Genomic DNA, 22,534 nt, shown 5'->3' with positions numbered 1-22,534 from the left:
TGCATAGCCGTTGCTAGGAAAAGTGTAATGGCTGAGACTTACATATGCCCATATATAATGTGTGCCCACTTCTTGTGTTTGCACAGTTTCAGAAACTTTAGTCATTTGCACATCATCTGAACTGCACATATTCTGCAGATATGTGTGAAAACTGATGACAATTAACAGACTGCAAGAGAATAGGTCACAATCTGTAGAATGTGCTGTATGTTATATAGTATAGTACAGAACATTTCAATTTACTATGAGTTGTGCTGAATGTGTGAGGAGGGGAGATTCCAGTTGATTGTGAGCCAGCAATCTGCATAGCATGCAGTGCATTCTCTTCTAAAATTGCAATATATTCATAGCAGTACTGATTTCTTCGGCAGTAGTAACACGGCTCTAAAAAAAGATTAAAGGAGTAAAATCCACACTCTGCAAATATATTTTACCTAAAAGAGAGTTGCTCCAAAAGATTCATTTTGCAAACTATCCATATTTTCCTCTTGCATATGATCTGCTTGTTTGTGTACGTAATTTGTAAACAAAATTATCTCACACCTCTTTGAGAGTAACCTGAAGTGTTCTATTTGGCTGAATGGCAACAGTATTATGTTTTTGGAGAACTTATGCAACAGTCTTTATTGACATACTGAAATATTAGGAATGCTTTCAAAATCTCTATTTGCAGATTTTGGATACCTGTTTCCTTACGCTTTCAAAGGCATTTTTATGAAAACATCCAAATTATCCAAAAGGATGCTGTTGTATCTTTTCAGAAATGCTTTTTGACCTTCTTCACAGAATAGTTAGATTACTGACCTCAGTAGAAATGATTTCAGTATATTTTCAGCTCACTAAATTATCAAACATAAGACACTTGTTATGACAGTTGAAGAAACAATATTCAGTGAATGTTACTCAAAGGTCACTGGTTTTCTTCAAATAGTTTGTTCATAGATGTCACAAAAAATGACAAACAAGCTCTGTAACTGGCCACATGCTATATATTAACATATTTTGAAAGATGATGGTGAAGTTTCTCAAATATATGTGATTAATACATTTTCTGTTATTTTTTTACTAGTTTTTTGCCATTGTTCTTTTTATTTATTTACTTTTTTGGTTGTTGCTGTTGTTAACTATTGATTTTTTTTTTCCCTCCAAAATGAAAAGCATAAAGCATGGTGACTTAATGCAGCTATCAAAGGAATCACAATTCTGGGCTTTGCAAAATAATTCTTATGCCATACTTCCTTGGAATTAAACAATGTTCCTATATAGAACATAACAGATTTCAGAGAACTGAAGGGGTGAAGCTAATTCAGAACACACACTATCTCTACACTGACCCAGATGTAGAAGAATACCTCCATTTGAGCCAAGCAGAGTTCAGAGAACTGGAAGTGTGTGCGTGAGTTGGAATATTCCTTAGAATAGTTCTTTAAATAGTTCCTCTGCCTCCTGCTCCACTTTCCTCTCAGACAGGATTCTTTAAGGTCAACAAGATCCAGTGTAACCTACTTTTTCCCCACCATTCCAGCCTTCCTCCTACCACATTCTCTTACTCTATTTTGTATAATCTTCCTCACCCCAAACCCTGCCCCATTTGCCTCCTTATTTCCCTTATTCCATTCTGCCTCCTTATTTCCCTTTCCTCCAGTCTCATCCTTCTCCTGAAGTGGTCTATCTCCTCAGGCTCCTTTCCCCCACAATACCAGTGCACCTTAGGGCTTATCTAGAAGAACCCTTAGCAGGCAGCAAGCCAAGGTGTAAATCTGTCACACATAAAAAGTTCTTTAGTGTGCATTGACCTGCTCTCATTTCAAAACACTATAGAATGAAGTGCAGTGGGGAGCATTCAGTGCGCAGGAGCAGGGTTCATATGAACACTTGTGTGCAGCATTCTAGTGCACTGTGGATTTACTCCCCAGCTTACCATGCACTAACTGTTCATCTAGATGAGTCGTTAGTGTCTTCCATGTTAACATAGATAAAACACAAGATGGAGTATTAGTTGGTGTCTACTACCGACCACCAACTACCGACTACTGTTCACACCAGGGAACAGAATGGCCATCTCCTTATGCACCTATCTATAATGTGTAGGGAAAAAAGCTGTGTGATCATGAGGGACTTCAGTTTGAGTGACACATGCTGGAGGTTTCATGTTGGTAGTAATAAAACATCCTTGGAATTTTGAAACATCATAGATCACAATTTCTGTACTCAAATTGTTGTAGCTAACACAGGGCAATTCTTTATTAGACCTTGTCTTAACAGTTAGAGGAACTGATCACTGAACTAAAAGTTAATGTTAACTTAAGTGCAAGTGATCATGACTTGACTGCATTTATAATGTGTAAGCAGAATAAAGTCCAGACCAATAATATATATACTTGGTGCATTAGGGCCAATTTTACAAGGCTGAAAACAATTATGAGCCAGATCAGCTGGGAGGAAGAATTTAATCAGAAAAATGTGAATGATAATTGGGAATTATTTAAGAACACCTTACTAAGTGCCCCAAAAGCCCTAATCCCACAACTGAGGATGAAAGCTGTATTGGTTAAAAAATGACCTGGTTCAGAGGGGATGTAAAGGCAGCTGTAAAAAAAAATTATATATAAATAAAATAGAATGAGCTAAATGGGGGGAAAGGGAACTTGATAGTAATTAATATAAATCAAAATTAGTTATAATAGAAAATTGATAAGGGAAGCAAAGGGTCACAAGAAAAACTCTATGGCTTGCAGAGTTAAGGATAATAACCTTTAAAAGTATAGTAGGTAAAAAAAAAAAAAAAGAATCCTCGCAATGGTATTGGTCCATTACTAGATGAAAGTGTCAGAATTGTCAATAAGAATGCAGAAAAGGCAGAAATGTTCAATAAATATTTCTGTTCTACATTTTGGGGAAAAACAGATGATATAGTTTAATATGGTGATGAACATACTCTTTCTGTTCCACTACTACCTCTGGAGCAGGGATCTCAAACTCAAATCACCATGAGGGCCACATGAGGGCTAGTACATTGGGCCAAGGGCTGCATCACTGAAACCTTTTCATACAACAATACAAAAGTATAGTCAAAAATGAAAAAAATGAAGAGTAATATAGTATGCTATTAAAAGTCAATGTATTAATACCTGGATAGTGTCATATCCAGTGATGGACCACTGGATAATGAGATCAACGCACGAATATCCAAAGCAAGCCAGGCACTTGGCTGTCTGCGTGTCAAAGTTTTAAACCACCACAACATCCAGTTGTCAACAAAACTGCTTGTGTACAGAGCTGTTGTTCTTTCATCTCTTTCATACGGGTGCGAAACATGGACACTATATAGGCATCACATCAAGCAGCTCGAAGCATTCCACATGCGCTGCCTCCGCAACAGCATGAAGATCCTCTGGCAAGACAAAGTGCCCAATCTTGAGGTCCTCGAGACAGCCCAGATGACAAGCATCGAAATGATGATCATGAAGTCACAGCTACATTGCACTGGTCATGTCAGCCGCGAACGACGTCACAGAGCACCAGCAGCGCACAACCCATTGACCGTGAACTTCCCATTTACCATCTGTAGCAAAATGTGCACCTCTAGAATTGGCTTGTATAGTCATCAGAGGGCACACCATGAGACCAACAATAGATGATCTGCACAGATTTGTCATCATCGGATCGATGGACTACCAAGAGATTAACTCCTTTAAAACTGTAATGCAAAGAGGTGTTTTAATAAAATATAAACACCTGTAACTATTCCTTATGTGGTCAGTAACACTGATGATGATCTACACTAACAGTCTATCAACATAGCTGTAATGGCAGGAACTTTTTTAAAGTACCTATTCATATAAAATACATTGCCACTTTTAACAAACATTCTTCCCAACTACTCACAGCAAAGAATCATATGTGCTGAACTTCAGACTGCTCATCTAGTCCATGAGGCCCCACCCCTTCCTCGCCCCCATTTTAACCCCTTCCCCAAATTCCTGCCCTGGCCCCGCCTCTTCTCCCCCTCTTCCCCTGAGCATGCAGTTTTCCCTCTCCTTCCACCTCCCTCCTGGAAAGTCTTAAGCACTGGGAGGTAGGCGGACTTTTTTTGAAAAGGGTAAATGGGATGACCCAAATAATTATGAGCCTGTCAGGCTGAGACCAATCCCAGGCAAGATAATAGAGTGGCTGTTATGGGACTTGATTAAAAAAGAATTACAGGATGGTAATGTAATTAATATAAATCAGAATAGGTTTATGAAAAATAGATCTTGTCAAACTAACTGGATCTCTCTCTTTTTTAATGAGATTACAAGTTTGGTTGATAAAGTTAATAGTGTTGATGTAATATACTTAGACTTCTATAAGGTCTTTGACTTGGTGCCACAAAACTTTTTAATTAGAAAAATTAGAAGGATAAAATGTTAACTTGGCACTCATTTAATGGATATAAAATTGACTATACAATAGGTCTCAAAATGTAATCAAGAATTGTCATGGACCAAATCTGCTTACAATGACATCCTGCAGGGATTGGTTCTTGGCCCGAAACTGTTTAACATTTTTATCAATGACCTGGAAGAAGACTTCAAATCATCAGTGATGAAGTTTGCAGATTGTCATAAACAGATAGCTAAGGGTTAATGTTTCTTTCACCTGTAAAGGGTTAACAAAGGGAACCAAACACCTGACCAGAGGACCAATCAGGAAACCGGATTTTTAAAAGCTCAGGGAGGGAATGTTTGGGTCTGTGTCTTTTGTCTGTCTCTCGGCTATGAGAGGGATCTTTCTATCTTCAAGCTTCTAATCTTCAGTTTCCAAGTTGGTGGAGTACAAAGGTAGAAAAACAATAGGCTGTTTATTGTTGTTTTTGTATTTAATGTGTAGTTGCTGGGATGTTTAAAATTGTATTTCTTTTTGAATAAGGCTGTTTGTTCATTTTTCTTTTAAAAATTGACCTGTGTATTGTCAACCTTGATACAGAGACCATTTTATGTCTTTTTCTTCTTTTTAGTATAAAGCTTTTCTTTTTAAAACCTGTGGATTTTCTTTTCTAAGTGAGGCTTTGGGATAGAAACACTGTGCCAGGATTACGGTCTGTCTCAGGGTCAGAAGACGGGAGGGGGAAAAAGAAGGAGTGGGGAAGGTAAATTGCCCTCTCTGTTTTGTAATTCAAGGAGTTTAAGTACAGTAATCTTCCAGAATAACCCACGGAGGGGAAGCCTGGGGAGGAAGTAAAGAGAAGACAAGGGGAGGGGGGTTATTTCCCTTTGTGGTAAGACTCAGGGTTTCTGAGTCTTGGGGTCCCCCAGGGAAGGTTTTGGGGAGACCAGAGTGAGCCAAACACTGGAAATTTTGGGCTGGTGGCAGCACTATCAGATCTAAGCTGGTAATTAAGCTTAGAGGAATTTATGCTAGGCACCCACATTTTGGATGCTAAGGTTCAGAATTGGGATTTATGCTTATGGCACAGATGGCGCAAAAATTGGGAAGTGGTAAATAACGAAGACAACAGGTCACTGATTCAAAGTAATCTGGATTGCTTGGTAAATTGGGCGTGAGCAAACAATATGCATTTTAATGTGTCTAAATGTGTGCATCTAGGAACAAAGAACGTAGACCATTCTTACAAGATGGGGGACTCTGTCCTGGAAGCTGTGACTCCAAGTAAGATTTGAGCAGCATGATAAATAATCAGCTGAAACTTCCAGTCTGACACTGGCCAAAAGAGCTAATGCAATCCTGGAGTGTATAAACAGGGGAATCTCAAGCAAGAGTAGAGAGGTTATTTTACTAGTGCAACTGCTGCTGGAATGCTGTGTCCAGTTTTGTTGTCCATAATTCAAGAAGGATATTGACAAATTAGAGAGGTTTCAGACAAACTCAAGAATGATTAAAGGATTAAAAAACATACCTTATAGTGATAGACTCAAAGCGCTCAATCTATTTAGCTTAACAAAGAGAAGGTTAAGAGGTGACTTGCATACTGTCTGTAAATGTGGGGAACAAATATTTAATACTTTATAAATACTTAATAATGAGTTCTTTAGTCTATCAGAGAAAGGTATAACATGATCCAATGGCTGGAAATGGAAGCTGGAAATAAGGTGTAAATATTTAATGTTAAGAATAATTAAAATTAACCATTGGAACAATTTACCAAGGGTCTTGGTGGATTCTCCACCACTGAGAATTTTTAAATCAAGATGGGATGTTTTTTTAAAACATCAGCTGTATGAATCATTTTGGGGGAAGTTTGATGGTCAGTGTTATGCAGGAGGTCAGCTTACATGATCATAATGGTCCTTTCTGGCATTAGAATCTATGAATCAATTAACAGAAATCACATTTCACCACACCTGCCTCTCCAAGTAGCATCCCATCTTCTTTACCCTTTTACTTCTGAATGTATCGAATAACTGCTGCCTTGAGTTTCTCTCCTCCAATAGTATCCGTGATTTCCTCCAGTCTGATTTCAGCCCTCTTCACTCTATTAAAACTGCCCTCACCAAAGTCTTAAAAGAGCTCTTCCTATCCTGATTCTGATGCCTCTGCTCCATCTTCATCCCCCTTGATCTCTTAACTGCCTTTGATACCAGTGACCACTTTCCACTTCTTAAAATCTTGTCCTCTGTAGGAAGTTTTGGCACTATCCTTTCCTACTTCTCTTTTGATTGATTCTTCAGTGGGGGGCAGAGGGAGTACTGGGGGAGGATTTTCTCTCTCTCTCTAAGTGGAATCTCACGAGGCTCATTTCTTGGCTTCCTGCTCTTTTCTGTATGCACTGTGCCTTTGGGTGCTCTTAACCACAGGAATGGCTTCAAATACTATCTTTCTGCCAATGACCCACAACTTTGCCTCTCCACTAAAGACCTTCATTCAATCCCACATCTTTGCCAGTCTTTCTGACACCTCATCGTGAATGACAATCCAGTACCTTAAGCTCAATATAGCCAAAATCAAATGTTTGATTTTCCTCCTCCTCCTCAACTTCTCCGTCACCATGGACAATACCACCATCCTCTCAGTTGCTCAGGCCTGTAATCTGTGTGCCATCTCTGAGTTAGCCTCCTCTCTAAACTCTCACTTTCAATCTGTATCCAAGTCTTGCAGTTCCTGTCTATATACAGTTTTAAAGATTTGGCATTTTCTCTGTCTGTCCAGACTGCTAAGGCTTTTGTTCAGGCGCTTTGACTACTTTGCTTTGACTACTGGCCTTCGCACCTGCCTTTTTGCCCCTCTCAAGTCTACTTAAAAGCTGCTGCCTGTATAATCTTCATGGCTCATTGCTCTGACCACGTCATCCTTCTGTTTGCATCCCTCTGCTAGCATCCCTTTCTCTACTATGTTAAACGCAAGCTCAGTGACTTTGCCTATTAATGGTTTAGCCCAACTCTATTAATCAAATCAGCTAGTTTAGCAAGCCCTCAAACCATGCCTTTGCTCTGCCAAATGCTGTTTGCTTTGGTCACCCCCCCCCACCATTCTCTTCTCCCTCAAGCACCTCCATGTGTTGTCCCATATTACTCCCTAAGCATGAGGAAAAACTCCTCACATTTCATTAAGCCACTATTCTATCCTCCTTTGAGGGAACTCCTTAAAGCCTGTCTGTGCCAGGATGCCTACAAATTACTCCCACCTGACATTGGTTAAGCTAATGATGAACTGCTTTTTTGCCAAATTCTGCTTTTTTGCCAAAAACTGCTTTTTTGCCAAATTCTGTTCACTTTATTTATTTTTATCTAATCCTCCAACCACCCCATCCTATTTGTTTCACCCACCTATTGCAGCCCATTTGACATGTAGATTGTGAGCTCACTGTCAGTAAGGGCTGTTTGTTACTTGTCTGTGTAACGCCTAGCAGAATACGGCTCTGATCCTTAATTCAGTTTCCTAGGTATTACTGTAATACAAATAAAAAACAAGGGATAATCAATAATAGAAGTATTAGAAAGAATGATATCGCTTTCATACTATGGCCTGATCCTGCTTTCCTATAAACTGCAGGAGTTGATTTTCAATGAATATTAGTATATGATCCTTTTGGGTTATAGCTCTTAAAATGCTACCACAAGACAAATTAGTCAGATGCATGTATTTATTGTCCTTAATAAAAAATACATATGGCATCCAGTCAGAAAGCTCCAAGGTTTTCCATTAATCAATAGCTCCTCAAAAGCAAAAAATATTGTTGTAAATACAACCCCTTAAGACTTTATGCAGAAAGCCTGTTTTACTAAACATTCAGAACACCAAATTGTAAGAGAGAGATCTCCAAGGCCTGGTCAATGCTGGGGGGAGGAAATCAATCTAAGATACGCAACTTCAGCTATGAGAATAGCATAGCTGAAGTCGACGTATCTTAGATTGACTTACTTCGCATCCTTGCAATGTGGGATCGATGGTCTCCACTTCCCCATCAACTCTGCTTCTGCCTCTCGTCCTGGTGGAGTTCCGGAGTGGACGGGGAGCGTGTTCAGGGATCGATGTATCACATCTCGTCTAGACGTGATACATTGATCCCCAATAGATTGATCACTACTCACCGATCCGTGTAGACATACCCCCAGACATCACACTGATGTTTATAGACTTGGAAGTGTTTCATGAGAATTACAGCTGAAGACGTGGAGTTGAAACATATGCTACATTCAAGTACTTGCATGCAAATAGAGGACATTTTAATACGTTCTAGCCCTTCCATAGCTTGAGGATTTTATTTAAGAGAAATTTATTTAATTAGCTGTGGTAAATGTAATAGAAGTCTCTATCATTTTCTAATTGAAATTGACATTTTTCTCTTTTTTGTTTCATGGTTTTGATTGCATATGGATTTGCAGTATCTAGTAACAGTGTTTAATGGAGTTTTGTACATATCTATATAGAGAATAACAGCTCACTGAATTATGAGGCTGTGCTACCATTATCGGGTTCTGGTGAAGTCATAACTCATGAAAGCAAAGTGTGAGTGGTTGATGTAGTCACCAGAACTTTAAGATGAAACCAGGGCGCCACAATTCAATGTTTTCTTGTTAATTTACATAAACCCATCAGGGCACTTTAAATGAAATTGCCACCATACTTGTGGTAGATTATACACTCCTCTGCCTTCGCAACAGCATTAAAAGCAACCTTAGTGATACGTTTATCCAGGCTCCAGAATGCTAGCTCCATCTTCTTCATGGCCTGATATTTCCCACTCCTTTCCCAATGACCTCCCCTGATGCTGCCCACTTTTTTCCATCCTTCTCCCTCTTCAGACTGATGCCTCCTCTCTGTTTGTTTCATCCATCTATTCTTTCTAAATGCTGCACCACACTGCCCACATCCGCTGCCAGCGTAACTCTTAAGCTTAAATTATTTTTCTTAATTCTTTTATTGCTGTGACTGGGATCCCAGGGGAGCCAGCTGAGGCCACTCAATTAGGGTTAACTGCAAAGAATGGGGAAGACAATCCCCAAAGCTGGTGGATATTCCAATACTTAGATTTACCAAGCCAGCACTAAACAGTTTCTGTTATACCCTACTGGTTAATCAGAAGCCTGAAACACAGTTCCCTTAAAGTAACCCAGCCTCAGGCCTCCACCTAGTTACCCAAGTCAGATATGATGAAAAGTTTATTTTGTCATATAAAAAGAAAGTTTCTACCAATCCCAAAGGATCAGACACGTTACCTCCCAGGTTAATGAATATTTCAGATCTTACCCAAATACATGCTGATAGCCAATTCTTATCAACTAACCTAAAAATTTATTTAAAAAGGAGAGAGAGAGTATGATTAAAAGATAAATACACATACATGAGTTCAGTTCTTGAGGTTCAGATTCATAGCAGAGATGGTGAGCTTTCTTAGTTGCAAAGAGTTCTTTTAAAATTTAGTCCATAGGTCCAATGTCCCATGTCCGATATCAATGTCCAGAGTTCTTTTAAAATTTCATCCATAGGTCCAATGTCCAAAGTCCAATGTCCGATATCAAATTCAGGATGTTCCAGATTAACTGGGATCTCAATCTTACAACTCAAACTTCCACTGATGAAGCTTGAGCAGATCTGAGATTAAAAAAGGATTGGGACCCAAGGGGCTTTTATATAGTTTATCCACTTGACCATACAGTCCTGGGTAAACAATAAGCTTTTGGTGTAATCTTCTGTTTTCTAAACCTCACCAGTAACTAATTACACACATTAACATATGGCAATTTATCTATTAGGCAGTCGATCACAAACTTCAAAGAGACATTTAGACAATGACATTTTCACCCAAGATTCATCTCAATGTTAATATTCCTTTTTAATCTCTTTATCGTTATAGTGACAGATAGCCATGTAAACAGATAGGAACTAACATTTATGAGGACACACAGACAATTAGGATCGCTTCTAACAACATTGGCTAGAACTTTGAAATGCAAACCTATCTACCATTGAATGGCCCTTATTACCATTCGCATGCTTTCTAATATGACTTTAAAAGTGGACTTTGTATTGTACTTTGCATAAGATTTGTTGCAATTATATAACTGTGGTAGCAATAACAATTTGCATGATTATATTTTAATTAGACAACGTCACAACTGCTGAATCTGTTTTAGGCCCCAATCTAGGATAGTACTCAAGTGCATGCTTAAAACCATTCTTGTTCAGGACAGCACTCAAGCACATTCTTAATTTTAAGCATGTGCTTATGTATCATTGATGGGACTTAGTGCTTAAGTGTTGTCCTGCACCCAGGATGCTTCCCAGAACAAGGGCCCTGGTGCGCACACAGAGCTGAGATGGAAAAGGTCCAAAGAGGAGAAAATATAATTAGAGGTGCTACATGCTTGCATATTGTTGAGATTTATTTGCCTGCCAAAAAGAGGGAATGTGACTGAACTATTCAGAAATAAGGGTGGAAGAGTGAAAATTGACTTCTCTGCTTTTCACCATGGCCCGTTACACAATACTACTTTGTAGAGTCTTCCTGCCAAATATCTCAAAATATTTTGCAAACATTAATGATTTAACTCCCATAAGTCTATGTAAAATAAAGAACAAATGTTCAAATTAATGGCAGATAATTTTAGGCAGATAAAAGGAAAAATTTGTGCACACAGTATAGCAGACCTGTGGAATTCAGTGCTTCAAGAGGTTAGATCAAATACTGTACTGGAGTTTAAAAAAAGCAGGGACTTGTATAACTGTGACCGGGTGTACCTGGCCCTTCAAGCCGCCATGTTTGAGGCCCCATGGTTCTACCACACCCCACCCAGGAAAGGGTCAGTGAAGGTGGGTTCAGACAAATACATAGATACTAAGAAAAATACACTTAGCATCTATTCTTGACTCTAACAATACAGGCCTACATGTCAAGGATTCTAGTACCTTGGCTTTGCTAACTAACTACAAGCAATAGCCCTGTTGTTCATTTCAGTACTCTTCTAATATGTCCTTAAGGGTTTCTTTCAGGTCAAGCAGCCTGCTGCTACAGCATTTCTCAAATGCAGTCACCAGCAGATTTTTTTTTTTTTTTCAGTCACAGCAGCCTCCAAAGCATGGGTGGAGATTGGGGGAATGGCATGGGACGGAGTTGCCCTGTCAAACTGTATACATTGATGGAGGGGGGGCGGGCATAATTAAAATGTTTGGTTGTCCCCTTCGCTGAAGGACTGGGGGAGGCAGGGACAGGGAGAAGGTTTGTCAAAGTGGCCACCAGCAAGAAACTTGTTGTGAGAACCCCAAGTTAAGAGTCACACCCCTGAGAGGCCAGTTAGCACAATAGATCTCATTATTACAGCAAGACTCCTAAAGGCACAGTAACATAGAGCGTATTCACTAAAACGAAGGAACAGTTCTGGGCTGTTTGCTCATTTCCATGTAAAGAATTCAGGCTACTGCTTCCAAAAGACATGAAGGAAAAATTAGGTGATTGTAGGAAGAAAGACCAGATTATCAAGAGTTCTTGTTTGCCTAACACATATGGCCCCAGGCAAGGGAGTCAGAATCTCTAAAAGTGAGTGGATATGAAGAAAAGTAATGCAGCTCTAATTACAGGAATGTTCTTTGAGAAAACATTGAGCAGTCTCTCTGAGTTAATGTAATATGAGAGTGATCAGTAAGTACAGAATGGAGAAATGCAAAAAAGAAAAGCCACAGAGCAAGAAAATGATTGAGACACATAAAGTCCATGGCATTTGTATACTATTTCAGAAGTAAAAGACCCCATTTATTCATCTCCTGTGTATGTCTGAGTTAGTTCTTCAGATGTGTGTGAAACTGTGACTCAGAGATGCTTGGTATTTGCAGAAGGTAATAATCAGGTAAGAGGAGCTTTGTGCATTTTAAAAGCTTGTCTCTTTCACCAACAGAAGTTGGTCCCACATTCTGGGTTACAGTAATTTGAGGATGTTTGTCAGGGAAACAAAAAAGGTTATCACCTCCAAAACTCAGGAACCATCAGTATCACCAAAGCCAAAGTGAAAAAGCAGCTTAGAACTGTGTATCTGCAAAAGTCACACACGTAAGTGTCAAGATAATGTCTCCCATTCTTGAATAATCAATTTTTTTTTTTTTTACTATACAGGCTTCTGTTTAAAAAACAATAAATTAGAAGAAGAGAAAAAAAACATCCTCTGATGCTACTGAGGATCTGATTGTTCACCATATGGTTCAGTGCTCTGTACCTCACTGTGGAAGCTTTTCATTATAAAGACTTTTAAAGTATTGTAGTAGACATTACAGTGTATTGAGTTACAAATATCTGAACACCTCCCGTATTAAGCACATGATTAGTTTAGAAAAAGCAATGTGATCACTTCTGACAAATTATTGTTAATATTTCAGATTGTGTAACTTCATTTTTGAGATCATTGGCATATTATTAATATATTTATGCAATCACTTCTGTAAATTACTCCAAGCTGTAAAGCAAAATAAACATACAAGAAGTCAATGCCAGTCCATAAAGTGGCCAGCAGGGGATGCAGTAGGAGCACAATGGCTACATTTTCCTTTTTCACTGAAACAAAACCTTATACACACATACAGTATGTCCCCAGCTCCTTACTGCTCAAATCCCCAGTAGGATTAAATATCACGCTTGTGTATCTGGTGATGCTAAAAACAGTTAAAATGTTTCAATGGAGAACTTAGTTGTATAAGTTTTCTCCTCCATTCCCACCTCCAGAACATAGTTAACCTTACATTTGTGAAGTTAATGACATTGATTAGGTTGGAATGTTGTATTTTAGAGTTAAGGATCAGCTCTTATCTTAATTGTGGTGACAGAGGTAGCCTTCCTTAATGGAGGGAAAGGAAGGTTGCCCCTAAAGCAGGTGGAGAGAAAGATAAGACTTCATTTTTGTCAGTTTTGCAGCCTTCCAGGATGAAATCCACAGAGGAAAAAGCAAATTATTGTTAAGCTACTAGTTCCCCAGCTATTGTGAAGTCACTACAGTGTAAGTATTATGTAACAGAGATGTAATTGTTATAAGATGTGATTTGGATAGATTATTTAAACACAAGTATTTCTCTGTCACTGTATAACACTGACATAAATTACTGCAGTGCAAGTTCATTCATTTGATAGGTTTGATATTCCAAGTAGGGTGACCAGACAGCAAGTGTGAAAAATCAGGATGGGGGTGGGAGGTAATAGGAGCCTATATAAGAAAAAGACCTAAAAATTGGGACTGTCCCTATAAAATCGGGACATCTGGTCACCCTAATTCCAAGTTATTTTTAAAATAAATAATATGAAATTTTCCCTGAGCAGTACATACAGAGATATTGTGCACATAAATCCTTATGTTTAACAGATATGTTTTTGTCAGAGATTTTCCTATAAATAACATCCATTGTAAATACAAGTGTTTCTCAATTCTAATATTAGGCTCAGCCATTATATCATCACTTTGTATATAATATTAACCCTTGTTGTACTGGGATCTTGTCTAGTCTACACCCAAATGCATCATTATAAATTTGGTTACAGATTCTGTGTTCTTCAGAATCAAGTGAATAATCCTATAACTGGTACAAACTGATATTTTTCACTCTTCAGAGTGTATTATCCTACAAGAAACTGGAGTGTTTGAAAAAATGGTATCGCCTCTGAAACACTGAGTTTAGTCTGGAAAGCCTTAGTTGGGGAAAAAAATGAGTCTGGCCTAAAAAAGAGCTTCGGCGTTTAGCCTATTGAATCTATAGAGTGTTAGAGAAAGGCATGTATTACATGCACCCCTGAGTGCTACAGTAGTTCTGTATGTGGACTCCATTGAAGTCAATGGAGGAGTTTTCAGTGTGATTCCAACTGCAGTTTCAGGTGTTTTTTTGTTTTTTTTTTTTTTTTTTGAAAAGCTGCTTTTTTTCATTTAGAAGACACACAGTCAGTAACAGTCAACCAGGGAGGCAAGTCTCAGAATCTCTCTTACTTGAGAGGCATATAATGAATATGACTTTACATTTTAAAGTTCATATTGGGGAACTTGTTACCTCAGGGACGTGGTTGTGGCATGTAGAGTTTTTCACCATAGGTTATTAATTTGAGTCAGGTACAGGCTGGCAATGACTGAAAGTAGTTACTGTTTAATGACAGTTCAATGGCTGATGAGAAAATGAGTTGGTGGTTTCAGTCTATTTCCAGTTCGACAGGTGTCCACATCACAGCTAACACTAATTGGCACCATTGTTAGAACATATGGGACAGAGCCAGAGTACTGAACTAGCCCCCTCCTGACAGCAGATGACCTCCAGGACAGAGGACTCACAGGCAGAGCTGGGTGTGAAAGTTTTCAATACTGCTTTCCATGCTATCCCTTTGTGGTGGATAAACAGAAGACCTAATTTTTCAGGATCATTAAATTGGTACTTTACACAGTCATTAAAAATTAAATTTAGAATGTTCTTTAGTGTCTGTTTTTCTTGTGGGAGCAAGATGACATGGAGGAAGGTACCTAATGATTTAAGTAGTTACATTACTATCAAACCCACATGATGATGGTGCCAGTGTGTCTTGCATTGTGGGATGTAATTAGTTCTTTTTTTACCTTACACAAACACAGATTCTCAAATATTTTTTTATCAGTGACGTGGAAGAAAATGTAAAGCTGTCACTCATAAAATATGCAGGTGACACACAGAATGGTGAAGTAAGCCCTGGTCTATGCTATGGGTGTTAGTCAGCCTAAGTTATGCAACTCCAGCTACATGAATAACATAGCTGGAGTCGACGTAGCTTAGGTTGACTTACTGCAGCATCTATGCTGCACTGGGTGGATGGGAGAAATTCTTCCATTGACTTACCTTGTGCTACTCGTTCCGGTGGAGTACCAGAGTTGACTGGCTAGTGATCTGCAGTCAATTTAACGGGTCTTCACTAGAACCGCTAAATTGACGCCCCGGTGCATCAATCGCTGTAGTATTGATCCCCGGTAAGTGTAGATATACTCTAAGTAAGGGTGTGGACAGGTCACTGATGCAGAGCAATCTGGATCACTTAGTAAGCAAACATATTTAATACAGCAAACTCTAAATCTATATATCTATGAACAAAAAATACTTTCAGAATAGGTGACTCTATCCTTGGAAACAGTCACTCTGAAAAAAACCCTTAGGGTCGTGGTGAGTAATCAGCTGAACATGAGCTCCAAATGCAATGTTGTGGACAAAAGAGCAGTAAGACTAAATGAACCCAGTAGTCTCTTCTGGCAGTAGAATGCATGAAATATCATTTACAATATAGAATGTCAAAGTCAGCCACAATTGCTCCCTTTTATTGCTGCTAAGGTGTTTTCATCCCTATTGGAATCTTTTGCCAAATGAGGGCAGCTGGATATGATTTACCAAATTCTAACCTTAAATGCTTCTCTCATGTGACAACCATTACAGTGACTACACAGATAGTCCTATACAACCAGATTCCACCTGGCTTTCATGCAAGTGAGGTGGGAGGAACAAGGATGCATTTTCACCTTGCTTGGCCCATGTTAGGATTATGTTTTCTAAAGCAGTTTATTTCTTGATCACTATTTCCTTTATTATGAGAGCCCTTAGAAGATTATTTTTTTTAATTTATTTATTGTCACTGTTAGTATGGAAGGCCTGGTCCTCTGATTCAGGACAAAGGAAGCAGGCAGAATTTCCTTTCTACACATTTTTCTAATTGCATGTTTTGTTTTTTCTGTCAGAGGAGACTTGGTGTGTAAACTACTCCATACCAGCTGCTATACTAACATAACTGTTAGGGTAGAGTATCAGAGGGTTGGTCATGTTAGTCTGGATCTGTAAAAGCAGCAAAGAATCCTGTGGCACCTTATAGGCCAGGTCTACACTGCGACTTTAAATCGGTTTAATGGCCGATATACCGATTTAACGCTGTATCCGTTCACATGACGTCGTCATTAATATCGAGTTAAACGGCTCCTTAAATCGATTTCGGAACTCCTCCCAAACGAGAGGAGTAGCGCTAAATTCGATAGCGATAACTCGGATTAGGGTTCGTGTGGACGGAAATCGACGTTATTGGCCTCCGGGCGGCATCCCAGAGGCAGCACAGACCGCTCCTGCGACAGCAATCACTGAACTGATCGCAGCGGGCCAGTGTAACAGGCGAAAAGCCGCCGGCGAACTTTTGATGTCATTTCCTGCTTGCCCAGCGTGGAGCTCTGATCAGCCGGCTGGCGATGCAGTCTGAAATCGAAAAAGGTCCAGCATAGACCGTACGGGAGATACTAGGTCTGATCGCTGTATGGGGAGACAAATCTGTTGTAACCAGCGCTCCGTTAAGAACCGAAATGCCAAGCGTTTGAAATAAAACTCAGGACAGCGCTGCGTGACAGCGTAACGGAGCCCAGAGACTCAATGGACGCTCATGAGGGAGGGGGGTACTGTGAGGCTCCAGCTATCCCCACGGTCACAGCGTCTCTGAAATTATTTGCGTCTTGGCTGAGGCTCCAATGTCTGTAGGTTCAAACACAGTGTCTGGCGTGGTTCAGGGAACGCTCCTCAGTTTTTTTCCCCACCGACAGTGAAAAAAGGAAGATTGCGTGTCTAGGCGTTTGCTCAATGACTCGCAAAAAGGCGCCAAGGGGTTGTCTGCTGCTCACAAGGGAGGGGTGAGGCTGTCCTAGCCCCCTCCGGCGGGAATGTTTTCTGCCCCATCAGGCACTGTGCTCTCAGCAGGAGTGGGCTATGGGATAGCTGGGAACAGCTACCCACGTGCACCGCTCCTGAAATCGATGGTGCTTTGGACATGGACGCAAACATCGATTTTCAGGTCCATGTTGGACGCGCTAACCGATTTATTAGATCTGTTTTGTATATCGTTTAAGCTATTCGAATATCGTGCAGTGTAGACGTACCCAGACTAACAACGTTTTGGAGCATGGCTTTCGTGGGTTGATACACTTCGTCAGATGCAGATGTAGTGGAAATTTCCAGGGCAGGTATTATAAGCAGCAAGCTAGAGATAACGAGGTTATTCATCAGGGGAGATGAGGCCCTGTTCTAGCAGTGGAGGAGATGAAAACCAGGGAAGAGAACTGGTTTTTGTAGTTGGCAAGCCATTACGTCTTTGTTTTAATCTGAGCTGTGGTGTCAAATTTGCAGATGAACTGAGCTCGCGTTTTCCTCTTTGAGTCTGGTCCTGAGTTTTTTGCTGCGGTGCCCCTTAAGATCTGTCTGTTGTGTCGCAGGGAGGTTGAAGTGTTATCCTACAGGTTTTTGTTATTTGCGTTCCTAATATCTGATTTGTGTCCATTTATCCTTTTCCGTAGAGACTGTCCAGTTTGGCCGATGTCCATAGCAGAGGGGCATTGCTGGCATATGATGGCGTATATTACATTGGTGGACGTGCAGGTGAATGAACCGGTGATAGTGTGGCTGATCTGGTTAGGTCCTGTGGTGGTGTTGCTGGTGTAGATATGTGGGCAGAGTTGGCATCGAGGTTTGTTGCATCGATTGGTTCCTGAGCTAGAGTTACTATGGTGAGATGTGCAGTTACTGGTGAGAATATGTTTCAGGTTGGCAGGTTGTCTGTGGGCGAGGACTGGCCTGCCACCCTGAAACATTTCTGTTAGAGTAGAAATATTCTACAATGTGAAATTCCCTCCCTATGCATAAAGTCCATCTAATGGAGCTTTCTTTCAGGAATTATCTGCTTGGAAAGATGGAAACCCTCACTCTAATCTAGCAGGAGACTTCAGGGCTGCAGTATCACCCTCCCTAGGCAGCAATTGGCTGGAAAGCCTGGGGTTCCAGGTTGTTGAGTATGTGTAATTGTTCATTCTCCGGTCCCTTTAGGGCCAATCTCCAAACTGCCCTTCGGTGCTAGCCTACTCAGGACTGACATGAAGACCCCCTCAATGGAACACAGAGGTGCAAAGACCTAATACACAATCCCTCCATTCGTAGGCTTACCAGGGAGATTTAATGGCACAGAGGGCTATGATGTCTGGGTGAGTTTCTGCACCATACATGTTGGGTGACACACTGGTGAGATTTTACTGTATAGAATTGTGCATGTCTTTCCAATGTAAGGGACAGTTAGAATCATGTGAATAGAAATACAAAACACCTCTGTTGTGAGGATCAATCTGGGCCTTTCTTGTTCCAAATAATCACTGTATGCACATCTGTAAAACTCTTCGCATCAGTCAGGATTGTTAGAAACAAAATAAACATCTTGCTGGATAAAACAAGTTCTCTATGACATTTTAATTCCAAGGCAGATCAATAAAGTCATAATTGCCTTGAACTGACAAGTCTACATGCTGTACTTTTGTGTGTGTGTGTTAGCATCAGCTGAAAGGCGCTCAAAAGTGCAAAATTCTCTTCTGACTTTGGGAGTTAAAAGAAAATGATTTCCAGTCTGAACCGGTCAGCAGATGTTAAGTCTGATTAGTATAAGCAAGGGGTAAACACTGAAGATCTGGTTTATGGAAAGCAGGATTAATCTATCTAGAAAACTAAATGATCACTGCAAGCATTATTGTTTGCACACCAAGTTTTGTAATATGTAAGTGGGGGTCTACATGTGCATTAAGCAGCCTTCCTTTCCTTTTTCAAATCTTTCACTAAAACTTACTACTTTGACTTAGTCTCCCAGCATGATCTCTTTGGCAATGTCCTAGTCTCAAGCCTGAAATAGATTTGTATGTGTTGTAATTATCTAACTGAGGACCTGACTTCAGTGGATGTTTGATGTCTGGATCAGATTTCAGGATTAGGTGATTCCTTATTGCCTGATTCTTCAAATCTTTGCAAGAGCAGTTCTACTGCCTCTAAGGGGTCTTCAGTGGGGCTACTTACATAATTAGGACCGCTCACCTAATTAAAGGTTTGCATGATCAGACTTTCATGCTAATGGTGAGTATTTTCCCTTGCCCTCCTTAGGTGTTATTTATTGTATAAATAATGAATGTTGTTTTCTTCTTTGCCTGTGGCAAAAAAGTGCAAGATTTAAAGAACTGTTGTACATAGATTTACATGAAATACTTTGGGTTAAAAACAAAGTCCATACATCATAGGCTAATGTGCCATCAGCAGGATTTGTGTGACAAAAGGTGCATTAATCTGGTTCAGAACTATACATATAATTATGATGTAAATATGCAATGTTTATAGGCCACAGAAATTTCAACAGGACAGAGTTTGAAATTTATGCTTTGTAATATTGTTTGTCAAAATAATGCCAATAGACAGAAAACCTCTGAAAAATAACTTTTTATTATCCTAAATATAATTATATTATGCCAGAAGTATCTCATTTCATTTTAGTCAGTCTTCTGCACAAAAAAACCCATTGTTTTCTGAAAATCTCATTGTTTAGTAATGATAATGCTATGATTGCAGGAAGTAAAATTTACTACTCATAAAGCTTAAATAATTTTTAATTATATATTAGTCATTCTTTAACAAATATGTAACCAGGTCATTTATTTGTAAGTGCTTCAGGTATTTCCAGCAATTAGAAAGTTCATATGTATGAACAAGTTTATATGAAATCTACCACTATTAAAATCTAGGTTTCTTTTAGCATTTAGTGCTATAGATTTTGTAGTTAGTAAGAACTAGAAGTAAAGTGACAGTAAAAGAAGTTTATGTATGTGCATATACTACATACTTATATGTAGATATGTAAAATTTTAACGTGTATAACAGATGTGTGACCTTTTTTTTGTTTCAAATGTGTTCATATACAAGATTTTACTGAATGTGTTGGTATACACTTTGAAGTGTAAAACTGCACTGGATGTGTATGTATAATACGCTGAACATGTTTTGTGACCCTTATGTATATATTAAATCACACACACTGGTAAAACAATTGATATTTTAAAGTACTTACACACAATTTCGTTCTGAATGTTTGTTAATATACAGTCAATCAATTCTGACTGCCCAGCTGCCAGTAAACAAAACTTGAGTTCCTCTGTCTATTTATTGATTGCATACTAAAAGGTTTTGTATGTTAATACTATGCATAATGGTGTGTTTATCATTATCTGGGAGTGCTATTAAATAAACAGAGAATGATAATTATTAAATCATTCTTCAGTTTCATTACCATCAATGACCACCTGCTAATGAAAGCCCTACTGGAAGAAATATGTGTACAATCATTACTCCAAGTCATGTTAGACTGATAAATGAAAGGTTAGATGAGACATGGCCCTAGCAACCACAATTCTTCTCCAAGCAAGAGGCAGCATCTTATAGTGTTATCAGTGTTATGGCCAGTGATGCACCTGCTAGCTTTCAGGGAGCATCACGTGTGTTGTTTCTGTGAGCGAGGACTCTCACTAAGCCTGTTTCACTCAATCTGTGAAGCAGAGGAGCTGCCTTCTACACAGGAGGGCTGTGGCTATTGCAGTGAATACTGCATTCAGAAGCAGTGGCAGGAGAAAACAGCGATGGGTGAAGTTACCGGCATATAAAACACCAAGATGCTTATTATTCTCAGTTGTTGATGTTGTATTTGAACAGGAATAGTGAAACTGACTCCCATTTTGCAGAAATAGAATTGAGATGCAGAGGGAAATAACATCTAAGAAGAGCAAAAATCAGTTTTATGCAAATAGCTAAGTTGTAATAGAAAAAAAAATACATTATGCTGCCTAGGGAACACGATGGAATTTAGAAGAACAGATTCTATTGCAGACTAATAGCATGCCTGATTGCACTTGAGTTGAACCACTGTGAAGCAGCTTCGTGTTGTATTGTACCGTTTTATGGCTGGATGAAGAATTGGAGAATAGGAATGTGGTTATGTAAAGTATTTCTGCATAAAAGGAAAATATTGTAGAGCTGGTATGTAATTTTTTTATTTTTTAGAAGAATTTAATACAGGTATGTACTCTTTCCACTATAGCACCTAGTAAGCATATATTTTATGTATTCCCTTTGTTTCTCCTCCTCATTTTCATTCTTAGTGTACCTCCCACTGTTCTAGCTAATGTAATGCATTGATTTGTAACGGCTTTTTTTCTAATGCTAAAATGTTGGTGATGCTATCAAAGCTTGCAGACTTTGAGTTAACACTTTCTATTAAAATGCTTTCACTTGCAATGTTATGATGGTAAGTTCACACTGTAAGATTAGTGAAATACCTTTCACAGAAAATAGATGTGCAGGAGGTGCCTCAGTTCTTTAACTCTGATTTTATTTTAAACAGAGTTAGAGCATTTTAAAGATAATGTTGACAAACAATATAAAAAACAAAATGGAATGATTCAGAGATCTGATCAATAGTGAAGATGTGGTATGTTTTGATTGTATTGTTCAATACTTTTTCTAGTTCACGATAGGATTAGCAATAAATTGAGCTTTACAGATGCTTATGCATTTCTGGGTCTTGATTAATCTTTCAAGATGAACACCCTGCAGCTTTGCTTTGAAGGGACAGTTTTGCTTAAAATGTAAGCTTGATTCTATTTCACAGCTATACTCAGATGTATAAGAATACTATCTTCTTCCCCCAAGCTCCACAGCATAACAAAGAATAACCATTTAATACCCTTATGGATGTCACTATAGATTCAATAAGAAGACATCTTTAAACAATAAGATAGTATAGTATTTACCACCTAGAATTTCCAGAGATTAGCACTTAATGTTTTTACTGTAAAAGGTGCCTGTTTTTTATTTTGTATAAGGAAAGAGAAAGTTATTTGAAGTTCAAATAGAGGCTATAGTGTTCAATGACTCTTCCTTCTACTTTCTTTAAAGTATTTAGACTGATCTCCCATGTTAAACAAATATAAACAATCATTTTTTTCCACTGGTGAGACTGAATATTTTATTTGGAGTTCAGACCAAATGCAAATCCATGTGTCTTTAAAATGAGGGGGACTAATACTTCCTTTTGGTGGGAATGTCTGGTAAAATATATCTGAAGCACAAGCATTTAAGCCTCGTAGAACAGTAATGTCCATTTGCTTGTTCAGTCCTGACATCTTTCAAAACATTCAGTCAGCTGCTTAATTTGCCTCCTGGCAATTTTTAAAGTAACATTTCTTCATAATGCTTTGTGATTCAAAGGGTTAATATCAGTTTCAGATTCTTAATAATG

The 22,534-nt window shown here is 38.9% G+C and overlaps 1 protein-coding gene across 1 annotated transcript in view; it reads left to right on the top strand.

Annotated features, from left to right (window-relative positions):
* The first annotated feature begins 20,848 nt into the window (after positions 1-20,848).
* UNC13C (unc-13 homolog C) overlaps positions 20,849-22,534 on the top strand; it is a 421,885-nt gene continuing 420,199 nt past the window's right edge. Inside the window, exon 1 of the mRNA XM_032796690.2 lies at positions 20,849-21,312. The gene's annotated coding sequence lies outside the window, so the exon portion shown is untranslated. The remainder of the gene's footprint in view (positions 21,313-22,534) is intronic.

This window comes from Chelonoidis abingdonii, chromosome 9 (genome assembly GCF_003597395.2).
Source record: "Chelonoidis abingdonii isolate Lonesome George chromosome 9, CheloAbing_2.0, whole genome shotgun sequence".
In the NCBI taxonomy this organism is placed as follows: Eukaryota; Metazoa; Chordata; order Testudines; family Testudinidae; genus Chelonoidis; species Chelonoidis abingdonii.
Note: the sequence above shows the minus strand (reverse complement) of the source record. Positions and strands in the feature narration are given on the sequence as shown.